Source organism: Narcine bancroftii, chromosome 4 (genome assembly GCF_036971445.1).
Source record: "Narcine bancroftii isolate sNarBan1 chromosome 4, sNarBan1.hap1, whole genome shotgun sequence".
NCBI classification, from domain to species: Eukaryota; Metazoa; Chordata; class Chondrichthyes; order Torpediniformes; family Narcinidae; genus Narcine; species Narcine bancroftii.
Genome location: NC_091472.1, coordinates 78,401,120 through 78,421,545, shown reverse-complemented (window position 1 = coordinate 78,421,545; position 20,426 = coordinate 78,401,120). Strand labels below are relative to the sequence as shown.

The 20,426-nt window shown below is 43.2% G+C and overlaps 1 protein-coding gene across 2 annotated transcripts in view; it reads left to right on the top strand.

Moving 5' to 3' along the window:
• Nucleotides 1-5,274: 5,274 nt before the first annotated feature.
• The window catches only part of sertad2b (SERTA domain containing 2b), a 93,756-nt gene continuing 78,604 nt past the window's right edge, over nt 5,275-20,426 (top strand). The window contains exons 1-2 of one of the 2 annotated variants that reach the window (XM_069931740.1): nt 5,275-5,682; nt 16,980-17,118. The gene's annotated coding sequence lies outside the window, so the exon portion shown is untranslated. The remainder of the gene's footprint in view (nt 5,683-16,979; nt 17,119-20,426) is intronic. The other variant, XM_069931737.1, reaches the window with a different exon arrangement.

Below are 20,426 nucleotides of genomic sequence, written 5' to 3'. Positions count from 1 at the left end.
CCAGGTGGAGAAGGAGGAGTTTTGACACCTGTTGGAACCGGGGATCATTTGGCAGTCTGACAGCCCATGGGCCTCGCCGCTCCACCTGGTCTCAAAAGCCTCCGGCAAATGGTGTCCCTGCGGAGACTATCAATGGCTCAACGAGGCAACAGTTCCTGACCGTTACCCCCATCCCTCACATCCAAGACTTTACGGCCAACCTGCATGGTGTGAGGGTTTTCTCCAAGGTTGACCTGGTGCGCAGATATCACCAGGTCCTGGTGCACCCTGAGGACATACCCAAGATGGCCATCATCACCCCCTTTGGCTTGTTCGAATTCCTGCGCATGCTGTTTGGGCTCAAGAATTCCGCTCAGACCTTCCAGCACCTCATGGACTCTGTGGGCAGGGACTTGGATTTTGTCTTTATTTATTTGGATGATATCCTCGTCACCAGCAAGGACCGGGCGCAACACAAGGCCCACCTATGCGCCCTTTTCTCCCGGCTGGCCGACTTTTGCCTTACCATCAACCAGGCCAAATGCCAGTTCAGGAAAGAGTACATGCAGTTGCTGGGCATTACCATCACGGCCGAAGGAGGCACACCCGCCACTGTGAAGGTTGCCGCTATCAGGGAGTTCCCACGCCTGGACAGCCTCAGGGGCTGCAGGAGTTCGCAGGTATGGTCAACTTTTACAACTGCTTCATCCTGGGAGCTGCGCGCATCATGCAGCCGCTATTCGCCCTCATCGCAGCCAAGCACAAAACGCTCGCTTGGAACTCAGAAGCCTGCACTGCATTCGAGGCCACCAAGGATGCCCTCGCGTAGGCCACCATGTTCGCCCACCCGCACACTGACCTGCATAAGGCACTCTCTGCCGATGCCTCTGCCACAGCCATCAGTGCCATCCTGGAGCAGCAGATGAATGGACATTGGAAAACGCTGGCATTCTTCAGCCACCTGCTCCAGCCGCCGGAACGCAAGTATAGTGCCTTCAACGCGAATTACTGGGCATGCACCTGGCAGTGCAGCATTTCCGCTATTTTTTTGGAGGGGAGGACTTTTACCATCTTCACCGATCACAAATCCCTCACCCAGGTGCTCGCGATGGCAAAGGATCCCTGGTCGGCCCGCCAGCAGCGTCACCTCTACTTTGTGTCAGAATTTACCAATGACATTCGGCACAAGGCGGGGAAGGACAATGTGGTTGCCGATGCATTCTCGTGACCGACCATCTGCACGCTGACACCCGGCCTCGACTTCGACCAGCTCACCTGGGACCAGAAGTCAGATGAGGAGACGAGGGCCTTCAAGACTGCCATCATGGGCCTGCGGTTCCGAGACCTTCCAACTCCAAGCGGCGAGAGCATCATACTGTGTGATATCTCCATGGACACCCCACGACCAGTGGTTTCCCAGCAGTGGCACAGGCAGGTCTTCCGTCACATCCACGACCTTTCACATCCGGCCATCAAGTCCACGGTCCGGATGGTGGCATGGGCTGCGGAAGCAGATCGCGGGCTGAGCCAGAATATGCACCCATTGCCAGACCTCCAAGGTGCACAGGCACACCAGGGTACCCGTACAGGAGTTCGAGCACATCCAGGAACGGTTCAGCCCCATTCACGTGGCATCGTCGGGCCCTTACCCATTTCCCGGGGCAACCATTATCTGTTTATAATGCTGCACCGCACCACTCGCTGGCCTGAGGCGATCCCGATGCCAGACGCCTCCACCGACTCCTGCTCCCGAGCACTGTTGCATGGTTGGGTCGCCCAGTTCGGCGTCCCGGGTCATCTCACCAGCGATCGGGGCGCCCAGTTCACATTTGCGCTCTGGGCACAGCTAGCCAACAGGTTGGGGATCCAGCTACACCGTACCATGGCCTACCACCCGCAGGCCAATGGACTGGTCGAACGCCTACACCGCCACCTTAAGTTGGCACTCAAGGCCCGCCTCACCGGTCCCAAATGGGCGGACGAACTGCCTTGGGTGCTCCTGGGCATCTGCTCCACTCCCAAGGAAGATCTGCAGGCATAATCAGCTGAGCTGGTCTACTGTGCGCCACTGGCACTACCTGGTGAGTAAGTCAACGCACCTCACAATCCCCAGCGGTTGCCGCATGAACTACTTCCTCACCTCAGGGCATGCTTGGACTTGTTTGAACACCCACCGCCGCCCAGGCATGGCACCAGCCCGTCTCAGGTTTCCGGCGAACTGCTTTCCGCGGAGTACATTTTCATTCAGTGGGGCTCAACCGTGGCACCTCTGCAAGCAACCGTACAAGGGGTTGAACAGGGTTGTACAACATTCCGGCTCTTCGTTCACACTGGTCATTGGTGGCAGGTAGGAGCTGTTTACCATGGACAGACTGAAACCAGCGCACCTTGATCCCACAGAGCCCGTGGTCGTAGCCCCCCCTAAGAAGCAGGGCTACCAGGCGAAAAAGGACATTGGCGCCATTTCTGGGGGGGGGGGGTGGGGGGCGCTGTGTGGCAGTTCACCATTAGGCAGGTGAACTGGCCCCGCTTGTAAGCCATGCGGCAGGTCAGCTGACCAAAATGGCACCGTCTGGGGTTTCCCTTCCTCCCAGCACGGGATTCAGAAGCCCGCGCTGGGGGACCACGTGACGCCCAGGTGACGTCAGCACCCTCCAGTGCAGTTTTCAGCCAGGTCCGGGCTGGGAGTATAAGTGCAGCTCAGCAGCCTGCAATAAACTAGTCTGCTCACTGAGCTCAACCTGACTGGTTGTGTGTGTTCTTTCAGAGCAGTGTAGCTACCGCTACAACTGACTAATTACTCTACTGTAACAGGAGTAAAACAAGGTGTGGTAGCTCAGAATCAGAATTTATTGCCATGAAACTTGATGTTTTCTAGGGATCAAGCCCCACCCGGTCAGGTGTCAATCACCCTCCGGGACATAAGCCTACGCCGGCCTCCCGAAGCCTACTCAGAGTTACTGCAGCTACAGCCAGCCTGGCTCTGTGGAAATCTTTGTGGATTAAAGCCTGTTGTACAGTCTTAAAAAAAAACTTGATGTTTTCTGACATCACAGTTGTACATTCATTTTATACCATCTTACCACATCACTGTAAGCAAAAATAAACAAACAAATAAATAAATAAATAAGATGATGATAGTGGACGAGAAGTAAGGCAGGGTCTTTGGGTTCATAAAACTCTTGATTATTCAGGAATCTGACAGCAAGGAAGAAGCTGTCCTTGTGCCATTGAGTGCTCATCTTTAGGCTTCTGTACCTTTTCCCCTGATGGTAGCAGAGTGAAGAGGGTGTGGCCTGGGTGGTCCTAAGAGTTGGCGTCTCCAAACCAGGCAGTGATGCAACCAGCCAGAATGCTCTCCTCGATACACCTGCAGAAGTTTACAAGAGTTTCTGGTGACATACCAAATCTCCTCGGACGTCTCACAAAATATAGCCACTGGCGAACTTTCTTTGTGATCGCATCAAGGTGGAGGCTCCAGGACAGATCCTTGGAGATGTTGACACCCAGAAATTTGAAGCTCTTGCACCTCTCAACTACTGAGTTGTGTTCCCTGACTTCCTCCTGAAGTTCACAATCATCTCAATTGTATGCCGACTGGAACCAACCAGTCCCTCTCCACCACCACCCTCCTCTGGCTGGCAGAACTTGTCCTCACCCTCAATAATTTCTCCAGATTAAAGGGGTAGCCATGTGGACCCCAGTTATGCCTGCCTCTTTGTTGGCTTCATGGAGCAATCCATGCTCCAAACCGACACAGGCAAGGCCCCTCAACTCTTCCTCCGCTACATCGATGACAACTTTGGTGCTGCCTCATGTACCCATTATGAGCTCATTGACTTCATCCAGTTTGCTGCTAATTTCCTCTCTGACCTCAAATTTACTTGGAACAAATTCTTTAGCAACACTCTCTTTTTCCTCGATCTCTGTCTCCCTCTCAGCAGACAAACTCTCGATTGACACCTTCTACAAATACATCAACTCCCACAGCTACTTTTACACCGTCCTGCCGCAATAGCACAGCCACCCATTTCAACTCTCCATCACATTCCCTTGCTGACACGTCTGTCCGTGGTCTCATGCAGTGCCAGACTAAGACCACCCAGAAATTTGAAGGGACAACGCTTCATCTTCCAACTGGGCACCCTCCAACTGGAGGGCAGTAATAGCAACTTCTCTCGCTTGCATTAAACCAACCCACTGCTTCCCCGTCCTCTCTCCATTCCCTGTCTCCTTTCACTCAGACGTGATCAATTTTTACCTCATCACGGATTCCTCCCCCGCTGTTTGAATTTTGAGACTTTCTGATACATCCTGCTTCTAATTTTTTCCCCCCTCCAAGAAGGGCTGGGGCCGAAACGTCGGCAAAATATCTTTGTCTCCTATGGATGCTGAAAAGACCAGCTGAATTCCTCCAGGATTTCAAGTGTGTTCACTATTGTACATCTTCCACACGGATGCCTATACCTTCAAATGGCTATCCCAGGAAATCTGATATTTTCCCATTTTACCTTCCGGCCCCTCTCCCCTTCTAAATTCTTGCTACACACCTACCTTTAGCCAAGATTTGGGTCCAATATGCCTACACCAATCTCCTATGCAAAGTGCTTAGGGACCTTTTACAACGTGGAAGGCGCATTATAAGTACAGGCGGCATGTAACATAGTAGCTACGCTATAGGCAGCGTTGACACACTATTGTACGTCTTGACCGGGCTCCAAACTCCAGTCGTCGCCAGCACTTACCGGAAACTAACCCAAAATGAGGGGTGATTTACTGGGACCAAGCGGAAATCCCGCCTCAGTGCTCTCCGATTTGCAAGGTGACGCACTCCACTGGCATTTTACTACTTCATTTTCTATTTATACATGCAAAATTTCGGCCGAATCAGGCTGGCTCGAAGAAAACCTACTCTTGGTCTCGTATTTCACGTTGCCGCGCCTTCGATATACGAGATACTTTTCCCCATGTAACCATTTGAATGTGTTAATATCATCCGGAATAACCTTTTTTTTTAAACCTTGCCGATCGAGTTTTGCACCACAAAAGAGGCTGGCTCGTGTGTGCAAGCTCATTGATCAACCTTTCCCTAAGCTGTTGGCTACGGTCCGAGTGCATCTCACGAATGACTCTTGTTGCATAACAGGTTGAAGGAACAACCCCTGGATCCTGTAACAAATAACTCGCTCGCTGTATTCCTCCCAGCCTTGTAGCAATTCCACCCCCCCCCACGCACGGCTGAATGACGCCGCTCTGAATGGGCGAGATGCAAAAGGGGGAGCTTCATTTACCTCGCCTTCTTCTTCAATGGCTCACGATCCCATCCGTCCTGGGAGGACCCGCTGCCGATAAGCTGTGAGCGGGCGGCGGGCGGGCTGGAACGGTTGGGGAGAGCCTATGAGCGATTGCGCAGCCCATCAATCAGCGAGGTGTCTGCGGCGGCCGCTGTGTCGAGTGTCTCGCTCCTGTCTCGACTTGTTTCATTGTAACAATATGAAGAAGTTCGACTGAAGAGGGACCCAGATAGTTTGGAGGAATGGGATAGCACGGGCACACGTTCGTTCCATTGTTTTGTAGCCGTTTGTGAGAGTGGGGCGAGATTTGTGTGAAGTACTTTAGATTTTTGTTATTTTTTTAAAAAGCACAGTCACCCCTTTTCCCGCTGGGTTCCTCCTCGGAGTGGACGGAGAGTTGTCACTAAGGGTAAGTGTTGAGAACGTCAGTGTCGGGGACTCCGGAGTGGGGGGGGATCTTGGACCAGTTTGGGGAGAGTGGACACGGGCAGCTGCTGCTGGCCAGCGAGTGCGAGAGCCTGTAGGTAGCTATATATAAAATGTTACCCTTCCCCACACACATACACTGACACACATCTGTTTATTTCAAGCAATTGTTCTTCCGATGGTCGGTTTAATTGACTATTGATGGGAGGGAACTTTGGAAATAGATGGTGGGATGCAGCGGAACCCTGGCGCCGGTCCCGTTGAGAGAGTAGAGCAGCTATTGCGGGTTAGAGCGCGTCGGGCATTGGAGGAGGACCCGAGCCTGCTCTCAATCCACATCTACTGCACTTGTCAGCCCTCGATATGCTCCGCTAAGGAATCTATTCGACATTAAATCCGGCGGGGTACGTATGTCTCTTTAAGTGGTTGAATTTTCGTGTGGGGGGGGGGAGGTTTAGATGCTATTGGATTGGTTACACTTTTTTTTAAACAGAAAAGCAACTTTCTCCAATTGTGGGGACGCCAGTTAGTTGTGGTTTCTTTTAAAATCAACTTTTGCGTAAATGTGGCTTTCGGAGTCATTGTGCAAAGTTCAACGAGATTGCCGTGGAATGGGAAGGTGAACCTGCTTCAAGAGTTGATGAATCGTTGGACATTTTTTACACAGCTGGCCGATAGCCACTTTATCTCGTGGGCCGGGCAAGGAATAGTTAGTTCGTTGCTTGAGAGATTGACATCTTTACAAGTTGAAGCCTTGGCGATCTTGAAACGTTGAAGTTGAATCCATGAACAATGTTGGCTGTCGAACGCAGCATTTGGGTTGTTTTAATGATTCATGGTGTGAAAGGGCTTCCCTGCGTGAGAGTCTTTAACTTGTGTGAGCTGAACAGGTCACGCACAATGCAGCATTTTGAACGTTGTCTACTGTAAGTGTAATTTAATGAAATAGGAAATGATGAATACAGTGAAGTCACCCATCATAAAGAAACAGGATCTGAGGTGTGGGATCGATGATCCTTTGAACAGTTTTCAAATAATAATTTAAAAAAAACCATTAGTAATAAACTCTTGTTCAGTTGGGTGAAAGTTTGCTCTCAAACTTTAGCTCTCTCTCCAGTCAGGATAAGAATTGACACCCAGTCTAATCAGAATCTGCTGTGTTCTGGACTATGGCCAGTACCAGGCCTTTATCCAGACACCATCTAATGTTAGGTTCTCTGATGAACAAGTAGACCTTGCTTTTCAGACTGGAGAAATACTTCCCTTGAGGTACTCCCTCCCATTCAATAAGGAGCCCACAGCTCCAAGAACAGTTCCGGGCTCCTGATAGTAAAGGAGAGCTGACCTATTTGTTCAAGCTGGACGCTGCTTGGACTTGCACCCTTCCTGTATGTCGGCTGCTGTTTCCTGGTCAGAATCCAGGTTACTTTTACTCTTTGTGAATTATTTTCTTCAAGATGGGAATTGTAAACTCCATTAATCCTAACACACTTCACTTTGTGCTGTGAAAAAAATAAGTGGAAGACCATTAAATAGTTCAGGTGACATTTGAAACTGGTTTGAGGTTCATTGACAGTTGTTATTGGAACCAAATCTTTTCTAATACAGCTTTACAATTCATTTTTTTTTGCATTGGACATCCACCTAGAAAGAAGCAGCTGGTTGATTTCTCTCAATTTTTTTGTGGGAGGATCTTGATGTCTATGACCCTTCACTCCTCTAAACACACAAATATTTGGGGTTTTTTTTGTGCTTTAATTCCTGCATGGTAACAAATTAATGGGTACATAAAAGAAAAACAGCAAGCTCTTTCTGTGTATTTGAAAGATGTTTATTGCTCCTTGTTGGTTAACCTTCACAATTTTAGTTTTTCTTGGATTAAAAAAACTCACGACAGAATTGCTATCCTTTAATTATCACTGCATAGCCATGATTCAGTATCGCTACAGATAGTTTTTCATTCAAAGGGTTACTAATCTGAGCATGATCCCAACCATGGAGCACGTCACTTTTGGATCTGCTATTAGAGCTCCTCTTTTCTCCAGCTTGCATTCAGGAAGCCTTTGACAGACTGACTCTTCCAGAGTAAGGGTTCCACGTGTGATGTGAAAGAAGGTGGTTTGCTATCTGGCGCAGATTAATGCAGCAGATGCTTTATCTTTTATTCTGTTGAATGTGAGATGCTGGTTTTTCAAATGAGAATTACTATGATATGCAGTCTGATTTTTGAATATTGTTAATAGTCCAAGAAAGTTAAGAATTAAATGCTTCAAAAGGGTTGCTTTTCTATAAATTAACTATTTTGCAATAAATTGTACTTCAGTATCACTTTTCAAACAAGGACTTAAATTGCTTATAAATGAGCAAAATTAGATTTTGATATAATTCAAATCTATCAATTTAAGAATGATTTGATTTATTTCAAAGTTAATTTAGTAATGCTTAATGTCTCCATGCACACAATCTAACTCTGTCCATTTTGCTTTTTTTGCCTAAATAAAAAAACAATAATGTTTACACTGGCATTGTTCAAAAAGTAGAAGAGAAAATGATGTGCAAAGATCTTTTGTCTTTTTAAATGCTCTCTACCTTTTTAAGGTAGTTCACAGGAATTTCTTAAGTTCCAGACATCCGTCTTCATGCCTTGTGCTCATTTGCATACTTGGTAGCCAAGTGGTTAAACATTTATTTACTACTTCTGGGCAGAATGGGAGTTCACAGGAGGTCACAACAGGTCTACCAACTGGTTGGCCAACATCTGTGAAAAGTGGTTTGGCTTTTGCCAGAGCTAATTGGAAGCACGTGGGGCAAAACTCTGCATGCCAAACTGCATGAGTTTTTCAAGCTTTGTTGGGACCAAGGTAAACTGCCTCAGGATCTTCGTGATGCCACCATCATCACCCTGTACAAAAACAAAGGCGAGAAATCAGACTGCTCAAACTACAGGGGAATCACGTTGCTCTCCATTGCAGGCAAAATCTTCGCTAGGATTCTACTAAATAGAATAATACCTAGTGTCGCCGAGAATATTCTCCCAGAATCACAGTGCGGCTTTCGCGCAAACAGAGGAACCACTGACATGGTCTTTGCCCTCAGACAGCTCCAAGAAAAGTGCAGAGAACAAAACAAAGGACTCTACATCACCTTTGTTGACCTCACCAAAGCCTTCGACACCGTGAGCAGGAAAGGGCTTTGGCAAATACTAGAGCGCATCGGATGTCCCCCAAAGTTCCTCAACATGATTATCCAACTGCACGAAAACCAACAAGGTCGGGTCAGATACAGCAATGAGCTCTCTGAACCCTTCTCCATTAACAATGGCGTGAAGCAAGGCTGTGTTCTCGCACCAACCCTCTTTTCAATCTTCTTCAGCATGATGCTGAACCAAGCCATGAAAGACCCCAACAATGAAGACGCTGTTTACATCCGGTACCGCACGGATGGCAGTCTCTTCAATCTGAGGCGCCTGCAAGCTCACACCAAGACACAAGAGAAACTTGTCCGTGAACTACTCTTTGCAGATGATGCCGCTTTAGTTGCCCATTCAGAGCCAGCTCTTCAGCGCTTGACGTCCTGCTTTGCGGAAACTGCCAAAATGTTTGGCCTGGAAGTCAGCCTGAAGAAAACTGAGGTCCTCCATCAGCCAGCTCCCCACCATGACTACCAGCCCCCCCACATCTCCATCGGGCACACAAAACTCAAAACGGTCAACCAGTTTACCTATCTCGGCTGCACCATTTCATCAGATGCAAGGATCGACAATGAGATAGACAACAGACTCGCCAAGGCAAATAGCGCCTTTGGAAGACTACACAAAAGAGTCTGGAAAAACAACCAACTGAAAAACCTCACAAAGATAAGCGTATACAGAGCCGTTGTCATACCCACACTCCTGTTCGGCTCCGAATCATGGGTCCTCTACCGGCACCACCTACGGCTCCTAGAACGCTTCCACCAGCGTTGTCTCCGCTCCATCCTCAACATCCATTGGAGCGCTTACACCCCTAACGTCGAAGTACTCGAGATGGCAGAGGTCGACAGCATCGAGTCCACGCTGCTGAAGATCCAGCTGCGCTGGGTGGGTCACGTCTCCAGAATGGAGGACCATCGCCTTCCCAAGATCGTATTATATGGCGAGCTCTCCACTGGCCACCGTGACAGAGGTGCACCAAAGAAAAGGTACAAGGACTGCCTAAAGAAATCTCTTGGTGCCTGCCACATTGACCACCGCCAGTGGGCTGATAACGCCTCAAACCGTGCATCTTGGCGCCTCACAGTTTGGCGGGCAGCAACCTCCTTTGAAGAAGACCGCAGAGCCCACCTCACTGACAAAAGGCAAAGGAGGAAAAACCCAACACCCAACCCCAACCAACCAATTTTCCCTTGCAACCGCTGCAATCGTGTCTGCCTGTCCCGCATCGGACTTGTCAGCCACAAACGAGCCTGCAGCTGACGTGGACTTTTTACCCCCTCCATAAATCTTCGTCCGCGAAGCCAAGCCAAAGAAAGAAGAAGACAACAGGTCTACCAACTGGTTGGCCAACATCTGTGAAAAGTGGTTTGGCTTTTGCCAGAGCTAATTGGAAGCACGTGGAGCACTGTATCTGGAGCAGGACTCTGTGCAATTAATTTTCATATTTAATGTTTAGTGCCTTGTACACATTGAAAACAATTTTGTTTTAACTAGGCTGGATTATATGTTTCTTGAAGAAAATGATATTGAAACAATTTCTATAAATTTAATTATCTCAATGTTTCAATGAAGACCTAGTTAATTGTAACTCTTGCAACTTTGTCATTGAATATTTGAAAACCAGTGATTGCACTTAAGGCTAATAATTGGTCTTGTATGGCTTGTATATAGTTTTGTTTTACAGATATATTTTTGAACTATGACCATTTATCAAGAATGTTTACCAGCAGCATTGTAAATTCCACCTTAACTTGTGCAGAGGTAATTAAAAGTAATGTTAGACTTTTTACCAGTGTACTTAATAGTTGTTTTAATGCTTCATTGAAAATGTGTTGAGGTGTTAGACTTTTAAAACTGGGTTTGAAAATAGCTGACCTGACATTTTTGCCTGTGTCATGAAGTAAATATGATGCATATCGCAGCATTATTTTATTTGAGAGGAAATTTACCAAAGGCAGTTGTTTCTTGAGCTGTGGTGGAGATAATTTTAAAAAGTGAATACAAGCAGTCTCTTGGACATTTATGCAATCAGAGGGAAAAATGATCTGAAAAGAGGTTTTGTCTTTTGACTTTTCCATAAAATCGAGTTGCACAAATGCAAACAGTACAATGGTCAACCAGATCATTTTTTTCAGAGAGGAAACGTGACACAGTGGCAGCTGTGCTGCACTTACCCCCTTTAAATAGGATGTAATGTTGCTGTGTACTTCAAGTCAGTGGCTCAGTGGTTTCAGAAGATATTGGGCTCAGGAGGTGGGACAGAAATGGGAATGGTGTTCAGGACGCATGCTGCCTTTTATGTTGACTTGAATTTGAAAAGTTGCCAGACATGAGCAGGAAGAGAAGATTGTGGGGAAATAAGAACTTTGTGATTTGCAAGAACTTCGGAGAGAATGTGCTGAGCATACAGCTTTTCTAGTTATGATTGCAACTTGGTTTGTTTTGTATCGTGTGCCTTGTTTTACACAAACTGGAAGGATCAAGAGCGCTTCAGCTTTAATTAATGTGGGACTTTTAGATCAATCAGATGGTAGAAATGACCTTGGTAAGTAAGTTTTGATTCCAAATGATGAAACAAAGCTCATGACTAGACTACCTATTTTTAAATATTATGTTGCGGCCTATTATGTAAGATGGAATATTTGGAATCTGAGTAATATTGAGAATGAAGATGACAAAAGGTAACATTTTGATTTTTGAAAATTCATGTCTGATTTTTTTGTCTTCTAAGGAAGGTGGATGGGAGAAAAAAAATCGCACTCAACAAAATCTTGAGCGGAAAGTACAATTTCAAATATATTTCACACTTTTGGATATCTTCTGAGCTCCAACTTTTTTTAAGCAGCTTTCTTTATATACACACTTCAAAAGTTTGTTTATTTTAAATTTGCAGCACTTTTCCATCAATCTGTCCTCCGTAGTGGTGCATTCTATTGTATGAATTACTGTGAATGGAGGCAAAAGATGCTATGGCCCAGTATCATAAATAATATAGGAAAATGGGCAACCCTGTCAATGAATCTTTTGTATAGTCAGGATGCCTGAAGGTTGAATTCTTGTATTCCACTGTGCCAAATACATGAATGCTATTGGCACAGCAATGCCCTGTTTCAGCCTGATCTCCAATCAGCTGTTTTAAATACTTGCCTTCTGTAATTATCTTTCATTTGTAGGTAACTTGTGCCAAAAGTAAATTTCAAAGATTTGCATCTCAATAAACCCTGGGGCTGTGGAATTCTAGCCACCACATATATTTTCAGTGAAACTGAAAATATTTAAATTTATTTTTCATTTTCTAAAAAAAAAAAATTCTAATCTCAGTGCTCAAGTTATTTTGCAAAACAGCTGAAGCAAAATATGTACATGAATATTAAATTTGGAAGTTACAACCAATACAAGATATTTGACACTAGAGTCTTCCTGCAAGGATTTGCATGTTTATCTTCAAAATAATTCCATCTTCAATGTTGTTTTTACTGGGAGATGTTAAAGGAATTAAACCTAGATTAAAGTTGAACATGTATCAAGTAAAATTTGTTCATATTGCTTTGGCACTAGCTAGAAAATGGTATTGTTGTAACTTGGAAGCCGGATACTGATTTGGGAATGGACAGATGGCATGTGGAAGTTCAGAGTTGTATTCCACTAAGAGATAAATATATTTTTTGTGAAATATGGAGCCCATATTTATAAACTGTTGGTATTAAAATTTAAATTAATCTTGAACATTCCCTTTCTCTTAGTGTCTCTCTCAGTATTGGAAAGTGAAGTACTCCTGTTGTGATTTTTCTTGTCCTTTGATTTTTTTTTAAAGTTAGTAGAGGGGTCGGAGGAGGGTTGTGGGAAGGATTTAGAGGATTTTTTTTCCTTCCTTTTTTATATATAAAATAGCACATGTATTTGGACTAAGTTTGAAATATTGAGAAATTTTTGTTAAGTGGTTTTATATTAAATAAAATTATAAAAAAAAATAATTCCATCCTCTCTACCATTATATGTATAGAATTCTACTAATGTGTGCATGCTTGTATCAGATGAAAGAACTTTGTGAAATTTTGGATCCTTCTCCATTTCTCATACCCCCTCAAATTTGGATTTTTAATGTAAAAATGACAAGATCATCAGGGCCATGTGACCACCACATGCTAGTTCCTCAGCAAGTCACAATGTAGTGGCACTCCGACATGAGCACTGGGCCAGTAGTCTGAAAAGTTCTCCCAAATGATGCACAAGGGCACCTGCACTGCATAGTCTGCATCAGATCAAGAAGGCAAGTGACTACCACCTCAAGGGCAGCCAAGAACAATAAACACTGGATTTGCCTTGTACCAGAGAGAATTGGAAAGTTTAACATTGCATGTTCAATAGTTATCAACCTGAATATAAAAATCTCCAATTTTTGATTTGATGTAATATTTCTCACTTGACCCTCTGATATTATTTTAATAATTCTCTGGCTTTGTTTAACTTGGTGCAGTATCACTGGATGGAATTATCCTATTCCATCATAATCGTGCTTTGGATAGAAGTGCAACAATTTGAGTACTGGAGATGTTTTTTTTTTAATCTGAAGTTGTGCAAAATGTAAGAATTAGTTGTGGGTGAGTAGAAAATGAGTGCATTTCTTTACCTATTTTATTTCTTTTTATTTTAAATCTTTCCATTTTGGATATGGAAAGAATTTTAAGCTTGGATTTTTAAAAAAAAAATAATAATTTTGCCTTGGAGATGTGGAAGGGTTATAGATCTTGGTTTGTTAATTTATTCTGTACTTTTTAGTGTGTATTGCTGGAAACTGTTCAGCAATGATTTTCCCTTTGAATGTTGTAAAATCGAAGTTTAGAATTATGTTGAATCTAAATCAATGATCTCACTATATTTAAGGAAGTGGAACAACTTTTAAAATAAACCTACATATTTATTTGAACATACTCCATTTATTCAGTAACCCTAAGTATAATACTAAGATGAAATTTGGTTTCTGAAATTTTTTTTAAGATTGGTGGTCAGGGAAAGAAAAAAAATAGAAGTGGTGAATTTTAAATACTTGGTATATTCTTTCCCGAAACATTACATAATCAATAAGGAAAATAGGCTCAAAGATGGTCACAAAGTATTCTGATACTCTGCGATTTGGCTCACATGCATTATCATTTGGAATAAGGTATTGGAGAAGCTACTGTGGAGCCACACCACTACATAGGGCGGAATTGTGCAGTTTTTGGAGATGGCAAAAAAAAATGACTCTTTTACTCTATGGAAAAGAACGTCTGGTGAGGGACAAATCCCTGCCACAGATCAATCTTGCCCTTTCTCCCACCCCCAAGTGCATCTGTATAGGTGTTGATGATGAATGGATGTCCATTATCAATGCAATGCAAGATTAATAGTGATTTTTTTCTCTTTTTTGTATTGTATGTGTTCTTTGAAATTATTGTTGCTCCTGGGAACTTCATACCAGATTTAATTTTTATGTTTGTTGTGATCCCTCAACTCTTGGGTGTATTTATACAATAAATTGGGACATATACTTGAGTACTGGTATGAGTTTTTTTATGGAATGTTTCACTTTACTTCTGACATTCAATACTTTAAACATTGTTAACTAGTTTCAGCTGTTTCTAGTTGAGTGCATCGCTCACTCTTTCAGTTACTTGGCTCAGTAACATTTTTGCATACAAAAATTCAGTGCAGCAGCCCTATTCTTCTCTTGTCTGTGGACTTTTTATTTGTGAAAATTATCATCTTTTGGCTGAGAATGTGTGTAATTTGGAGTTTTTAATTATTTATCTCTTTGAATTAGTCTACTAAGTAGTTTAGTAGACTAAATTAGTCTACTTTAAGTATGTTCAATGTGATTGTCTGTGTCATCATGAGGCATAAAATGTATTGAGGGAAGATTTATTCTCCTGGTTTCGAATTGCCCATCTGTTCAGCTAGAAATTGTGGCAGTGGTATCTATTGCCTTTTGCTTTAAGTTTTTTTTATAATGTCAGCTGTTAAGTATTGAGATCTCTGAGCACCCCATCGAGTCCTTGACAGTGTAACTTGCACATTTTTTTCTATTGTGTCAGTGAGGTTGTTTGGGTACATTTTGGTTTGGAGAAATCTTGTAAGATTTCTGGTATGCTTAGCCTGGGTTCCATTTTTGAGCTATAACTGAGGAATTTGTTGTTCATTAATGGCCAATATCTTTTGTTGCCTCAGGAACCTTCTTTGCTGTTTTTGTGAGTAGGATTTATTCCAGGTTCTCAAACAGCTTCAAGAGTGAACTTGCTTATTATCCATGAAATTTCATTTAATTACTAAGAATAATATATATTTCAATAAACACTTTTATACACTTAATTTTGCTATTTCTCTTCCTGAAAACTACTTTCTTAGTTGTGTGATTTGAGATTTGAAATTATCTGGAATGTTAATCTATTGTGGCAACTGTTCAGTATGTTTTGATAACCTGTTCATTTGCACACCTCTAAAGCTATCATTAAAACTTCCCTCTTTGAGCTTATGGTTACATTTGGCTTGTTGTCAAATATAGTCTGACAATCACTGAGAGCAGCTTGAGACATTTAATATATGAACTGCAGTTTTGAAATGCAGTTAAATGTGTTCTGTATATTTGTAGAAGAAAGATTACTTGCGTTTTGTTTTTCGTAGCACCATCCTAAATCAATGTTACAAGGAAATTAGTTGTCAGCAATGTCCATATATAGAGAATCTAACCACCCAAGCCAGCAGGACATCTTGCCCATCACCTTTTATAACAAGCTTCTCAACTCACTAGTACAGTCTCACCATTCTAGGTTGAATCTTCTATGATTGGGCTTCTGACCCTCCACTCCTCTGGTGAAAGATTTAACAGACTAAGCTTTTTAATATTTGAATGTATGTTTTTCACCATTTTAAAAGGATGATACCGGTTCTGAACGACTGGTCAGATCTCGAAATGGACATAAGTCGGACGTATGTTAACATGGCATGTAGTCCTCACGCTATCAGACCCCACACTGATCCCACTGCCCCGCCCTCTCCTGACAACCTGATATCTGTCCCCACACTAATCTCACTGCCCATTGCACTCCCGACACCCTGCTGTACCTGCACAGTATTCTTTTATCCTGAGAGCTGAGAGAGATGCTGTGATGTACACAATGCCAGGATATTGTCTGACAGTCACTATTGTACACAAGCAGCTGTTAGCACTAGAGGATGTACAATCAAGCATAATTTTTATATTTACATATTTAAAAAAAATTATACAATTTTTTTGGTCGTGTGTGCAGTTAGTTGTAAGTCGTAAATAGGGGAGAGGCTGTATGTTGTTGGGCACAATGAGAAGTTGGGTGAGACTAATTAGAAAGCTCATTCCAAGAGCTGATATAGGTAGAATGGGCCAAATGTGTTCGTTGTGGTCCATTATTTCATAAACATAGGGGAAGTTCCAATAAGCTTGAAAAATGACAGTTTGTTTCACAATTCAAAGTTTTAAAAAATAATTTGACCATGTGCTGCTTTTTAAAAAAAAAAAATCCTTTGTGGACAAACCTCTGGTGAGTTTAAATAGTTTTTTTTTATCCCCTGCAGCTTAATTTTTCTGCACTTGTGCAGATGCAAGGTACAGTAAATCCCCTGATATCAAGAAATCCAGCAACCAGCAAAAACAAATTGCAGAAAATAAAAAGGTAAAAAATATGTAAGTGTAAAATTGGGGTGACTTGCTGTTAGTTGACCAATCCATGTTACACACAATCTCAAACAAACGGAAAATTTACCTACCCAGCATCTATCAATCCCCATGGGTGCTAGATACCAGGGGTTTTACTGTATTAAACTTGTATCTTTGTATGTGCAGGTAAATTAATCACTAAAACGGTTCTGCAAATCGTATTACTTTATTCTTTTCCCCAAAGATCTGAAAATGTTGTTACAAGTCTTTATTAACAGAATTTGCTTCCATTTACCCCAGTGCATTGTCGATCTCTAAAAACTCACTGCTATTTTTTTTTAAACTGATGCCACTTCTTAAATCAATTATGCTTTTTACACAGCCACTTCATTCCAGGACATTTTCTCCTTTTTCCCAGAACACCTCATGTGTAAAAAGCACAGAGATGGAATGGGGGTGTCATTCCAGTCCCGTCTTCTTTCTGCAAAGGGACTTAGTAAAATTCCTGGAGACCCTGCAATGTAAACAGCATTTCTGGGATTCTGGGACCAACTCGGGTAAGTAATATGACGTTATGATAATGCTTAATGTGCAAGACGTTTCAGTGTGAGATTTGAAACTAACAGTCAGTCAATTCTCAGCATCCAATGACCACGATGTCTGCCAACTGGAGTGATTTAGAGATCCATGAGCTCCGCACCATCCATGCGGAGAACGAAACAAACAGCCACATAATGGGCACAGTAAGAGATGGACCGATATTAGATCAGGTAGCTCAAAAAATGAGAGACGGGCTTTGCTTGGGACATCCCAGGATATTAGCAAGCTTAAGTGCCTGCATAGGAAATACCACAAGGTAAATGGCCACAATGGCTGGAGTGGCAGGGGGCGATTGGACTGGCATTATTTGAACTTCGTTGTATATCGTCTGGGGCACAAGACATTCAGCACACCCAGTAGCACTATGGAACAATATGGAAGATTCATCGTCCCCTGATGTGGTTCCAGCTGTGTCCCTTGGCAGCAGCAGTCCTGATGCCGGGGTCCCGAGTCTGGGCCTGCGCCTCGAGCAACCAGATAAAAGCTTGTTTCTTCTCGTGATCAACAAATTTTGTTGTGTTTTGCAAGTGTCTGCCCATAAAGAGAGGTCTTTACTAATATAGCTGCCTGAGAAGAGACAGAGACCTACCAAGGCACAGGTGGTGACCCTCCTCATGGAGGGCTCTTACCTGTGCCATGAATCAGATACCCCTGTTCTACAAATTTGTCCATTGTCTTCTGGAGTAGTGCACCACTCAGCAGGTCAACAAAACGTTTAAATAGGGCCCTCTTCAATGCATCACACACCCCCACCCTCTAAAATACAACTTGTGGATCAATATTCACATGGGCGAGCACACCACCACAAAGCAACACTGAGTCTAAGCCAAGGTTCCAGAGGCTGTCACCAGTTTGTCATCTTGCCGCAGTGGAGTTGCACATCCCGCCTCTTTTGCTCCCACAATGCTGGCCTGCTGTGTAAAAATCCACACTGATCGGAAAATTGCAGGATTTTCTCGTTTCAGTTTGAATGACCAAAGCCGGCATATTGGCAGGTCTTCATTACGGAAATCACTGTATTTCTGAAAATCTTCCAGTTACTGATTTTTTTTTTTACCCTGTAATAGGAATGATTTTTTTTTGCTCTGTCAAATCCCTACATGAACACATGCCAGATCTCCCTTTAACCTTCTCTACTCCAGAAAAGCTGCGGTGTCACACAACAATCAAGTGCTGCATTCTAAGGTTTTACAGATTTATTTCTTGTCTATTCTATGCTGTATTCGTATATATCATTAACCAAGGTTGAGGCGGGATCATGTGACCAAGATAAATTCTTTCCTGCTCTCCACTATTTCCTGTCGTGCTCGTCGTGATACATTTTGCCGTCTTTATTTCTTACAGCTTGCATGCTATTAATATTTACCTGTTGCAATTTTTGGCACATTACGTTTTTCTTCCTCCCATGCATGTGCTGTTATTTATAGCAATGATCACACCATGTAGAGGATTTTTCTGTGCAATTGTGCCCAAGATTAGATAGCATTTTCAGATGGAGTAGGAGCATGATGGTTCGACACCAAGCCTTTGTCTGCTCTCCTTTTACACAAAAATGCTGGAGAAACTTAGCAAGTCATGCAGTGTTCTTTATGCAGTAAAGATAAAGATACATAACCATTACTTCAGGTTTTATCTTTGCTACATGAAGAACATTGCATGACTTGCTAAGTTTCACCAGCATTTATGTGTAAACTATGATCACAGCATTTGCAAATTTTTATGTTTAATTCTGCTCTTCCTACTACAAACATTTTACAAGAGAACACCTAGCTTTAGTACCTTTTCTCTTTTAAAGTTTGCACTCTTTAACCAAAAGACGAAGAGTTATGTCCTGGCATTGATATCTGGGATTTGGAGGCCCTCATGAGAGCTTTGCACTGCCAAAAAATATATTGGGGCCTCTTTATCAAAACAGTGAAATGTCCAAGTAGCTCTATCGGCCAGCTGTATCTACTTGTAGGTCAATCAATAAAGAACCATTGAAACCTTGGCACAGGACTGCAGTGGGTGGTACTGTGAGGTAGGGTGAAAGTCTGCTCTATGTATGTGTGTATTTTCTAAGTTTAAAAAAAGTTTGCAATCTCTTGTGAACAGTACTGGTCCTAGAAATGAACAGAATGCATCTTTTTGTTCATTATTGGGGTGGATAAAATGCAACACCTCCAGTGTTGGAAGCAGCAAGAAAGCTGTTGAGTTCACTGGGGGAGGAGCAGAAGAGGCTTAAGGAGGATCCATTACTCCAGCAGACAGTATGAGAAATGTGCTCATCGTGCACTTGATGTTCGTGGCCACGCCCCCTGAATATTGTAAGCAGCACCCTGGATCTTGCTCCTCCACAGACATTAATCAACTCCTGAACAGGTTTCATTATTGGACCTGATTGTTCCTTCATTTGGAATATAGAAGGCTGCTCTGTAAAATAAATAAACAGAAAGAATCTTATAGCAATGAGTTACCACATTGACATTGGTTCAGCAGTGTGAGAGCTCTCAGTCCTCGGCCTACAACTTTGCATAAAGAGTAAAACCCCCACCACAAAAATCACTGTGCTTTACCAATAATAATGTTATTGCCACGTAGACCAGATCTGTAAACATTCTGTCTTCCCCGGCAATTGTTAGGAATGTTGCTTTTCCCATGTTTAGACCTAAGGGAGTCCTCTCTTTCATTCTTCCACTCACCCCCCCCCCCCCCCCCCCCACAATGAGACACACAAAAAAAGCAAAATTGAGTTAATTTAGGTTTTGAAAAAAAATATTAAGGTGCTGTATTCCAACAGGACCAATGGGCTTCCCTACAGTAGCTGCCCATTAAAAATTCAGTTCCTGCATATTAACCACTAGGAGTCCTGAACAGCAGGTCACAACCTCTGAACTCTACCCACGGGTCCTGTGCTATGTCCCCATGCTACCTGCAAGCCTTGCCTTCATTATTCAGGCATGAATCACAGCTGATCTGTGTCTACATTGAGCATTATAAACCTAGCTGCATTGAACCAAGTCTGCACAGCCGGTAAATCTTGGGCAGACTCATGCAGACTGGAAGATGGGATATTGTTGGGCAGTTTTTTTTTAAAAAACCAATACAAGCACAATGATGAATTGAATGGCCTGCAACAACACAAATTTATCATGATTCACACAGCAAAACATTAATTTGAATTTTTAGATGTGCAAACCAAAAGCAAGGCTTTCAATGTGCCTGTACATTATGATTGTTTATATGACAGTAAACTTTTTTATTTTTCGAGTTGACACTGCAGGGT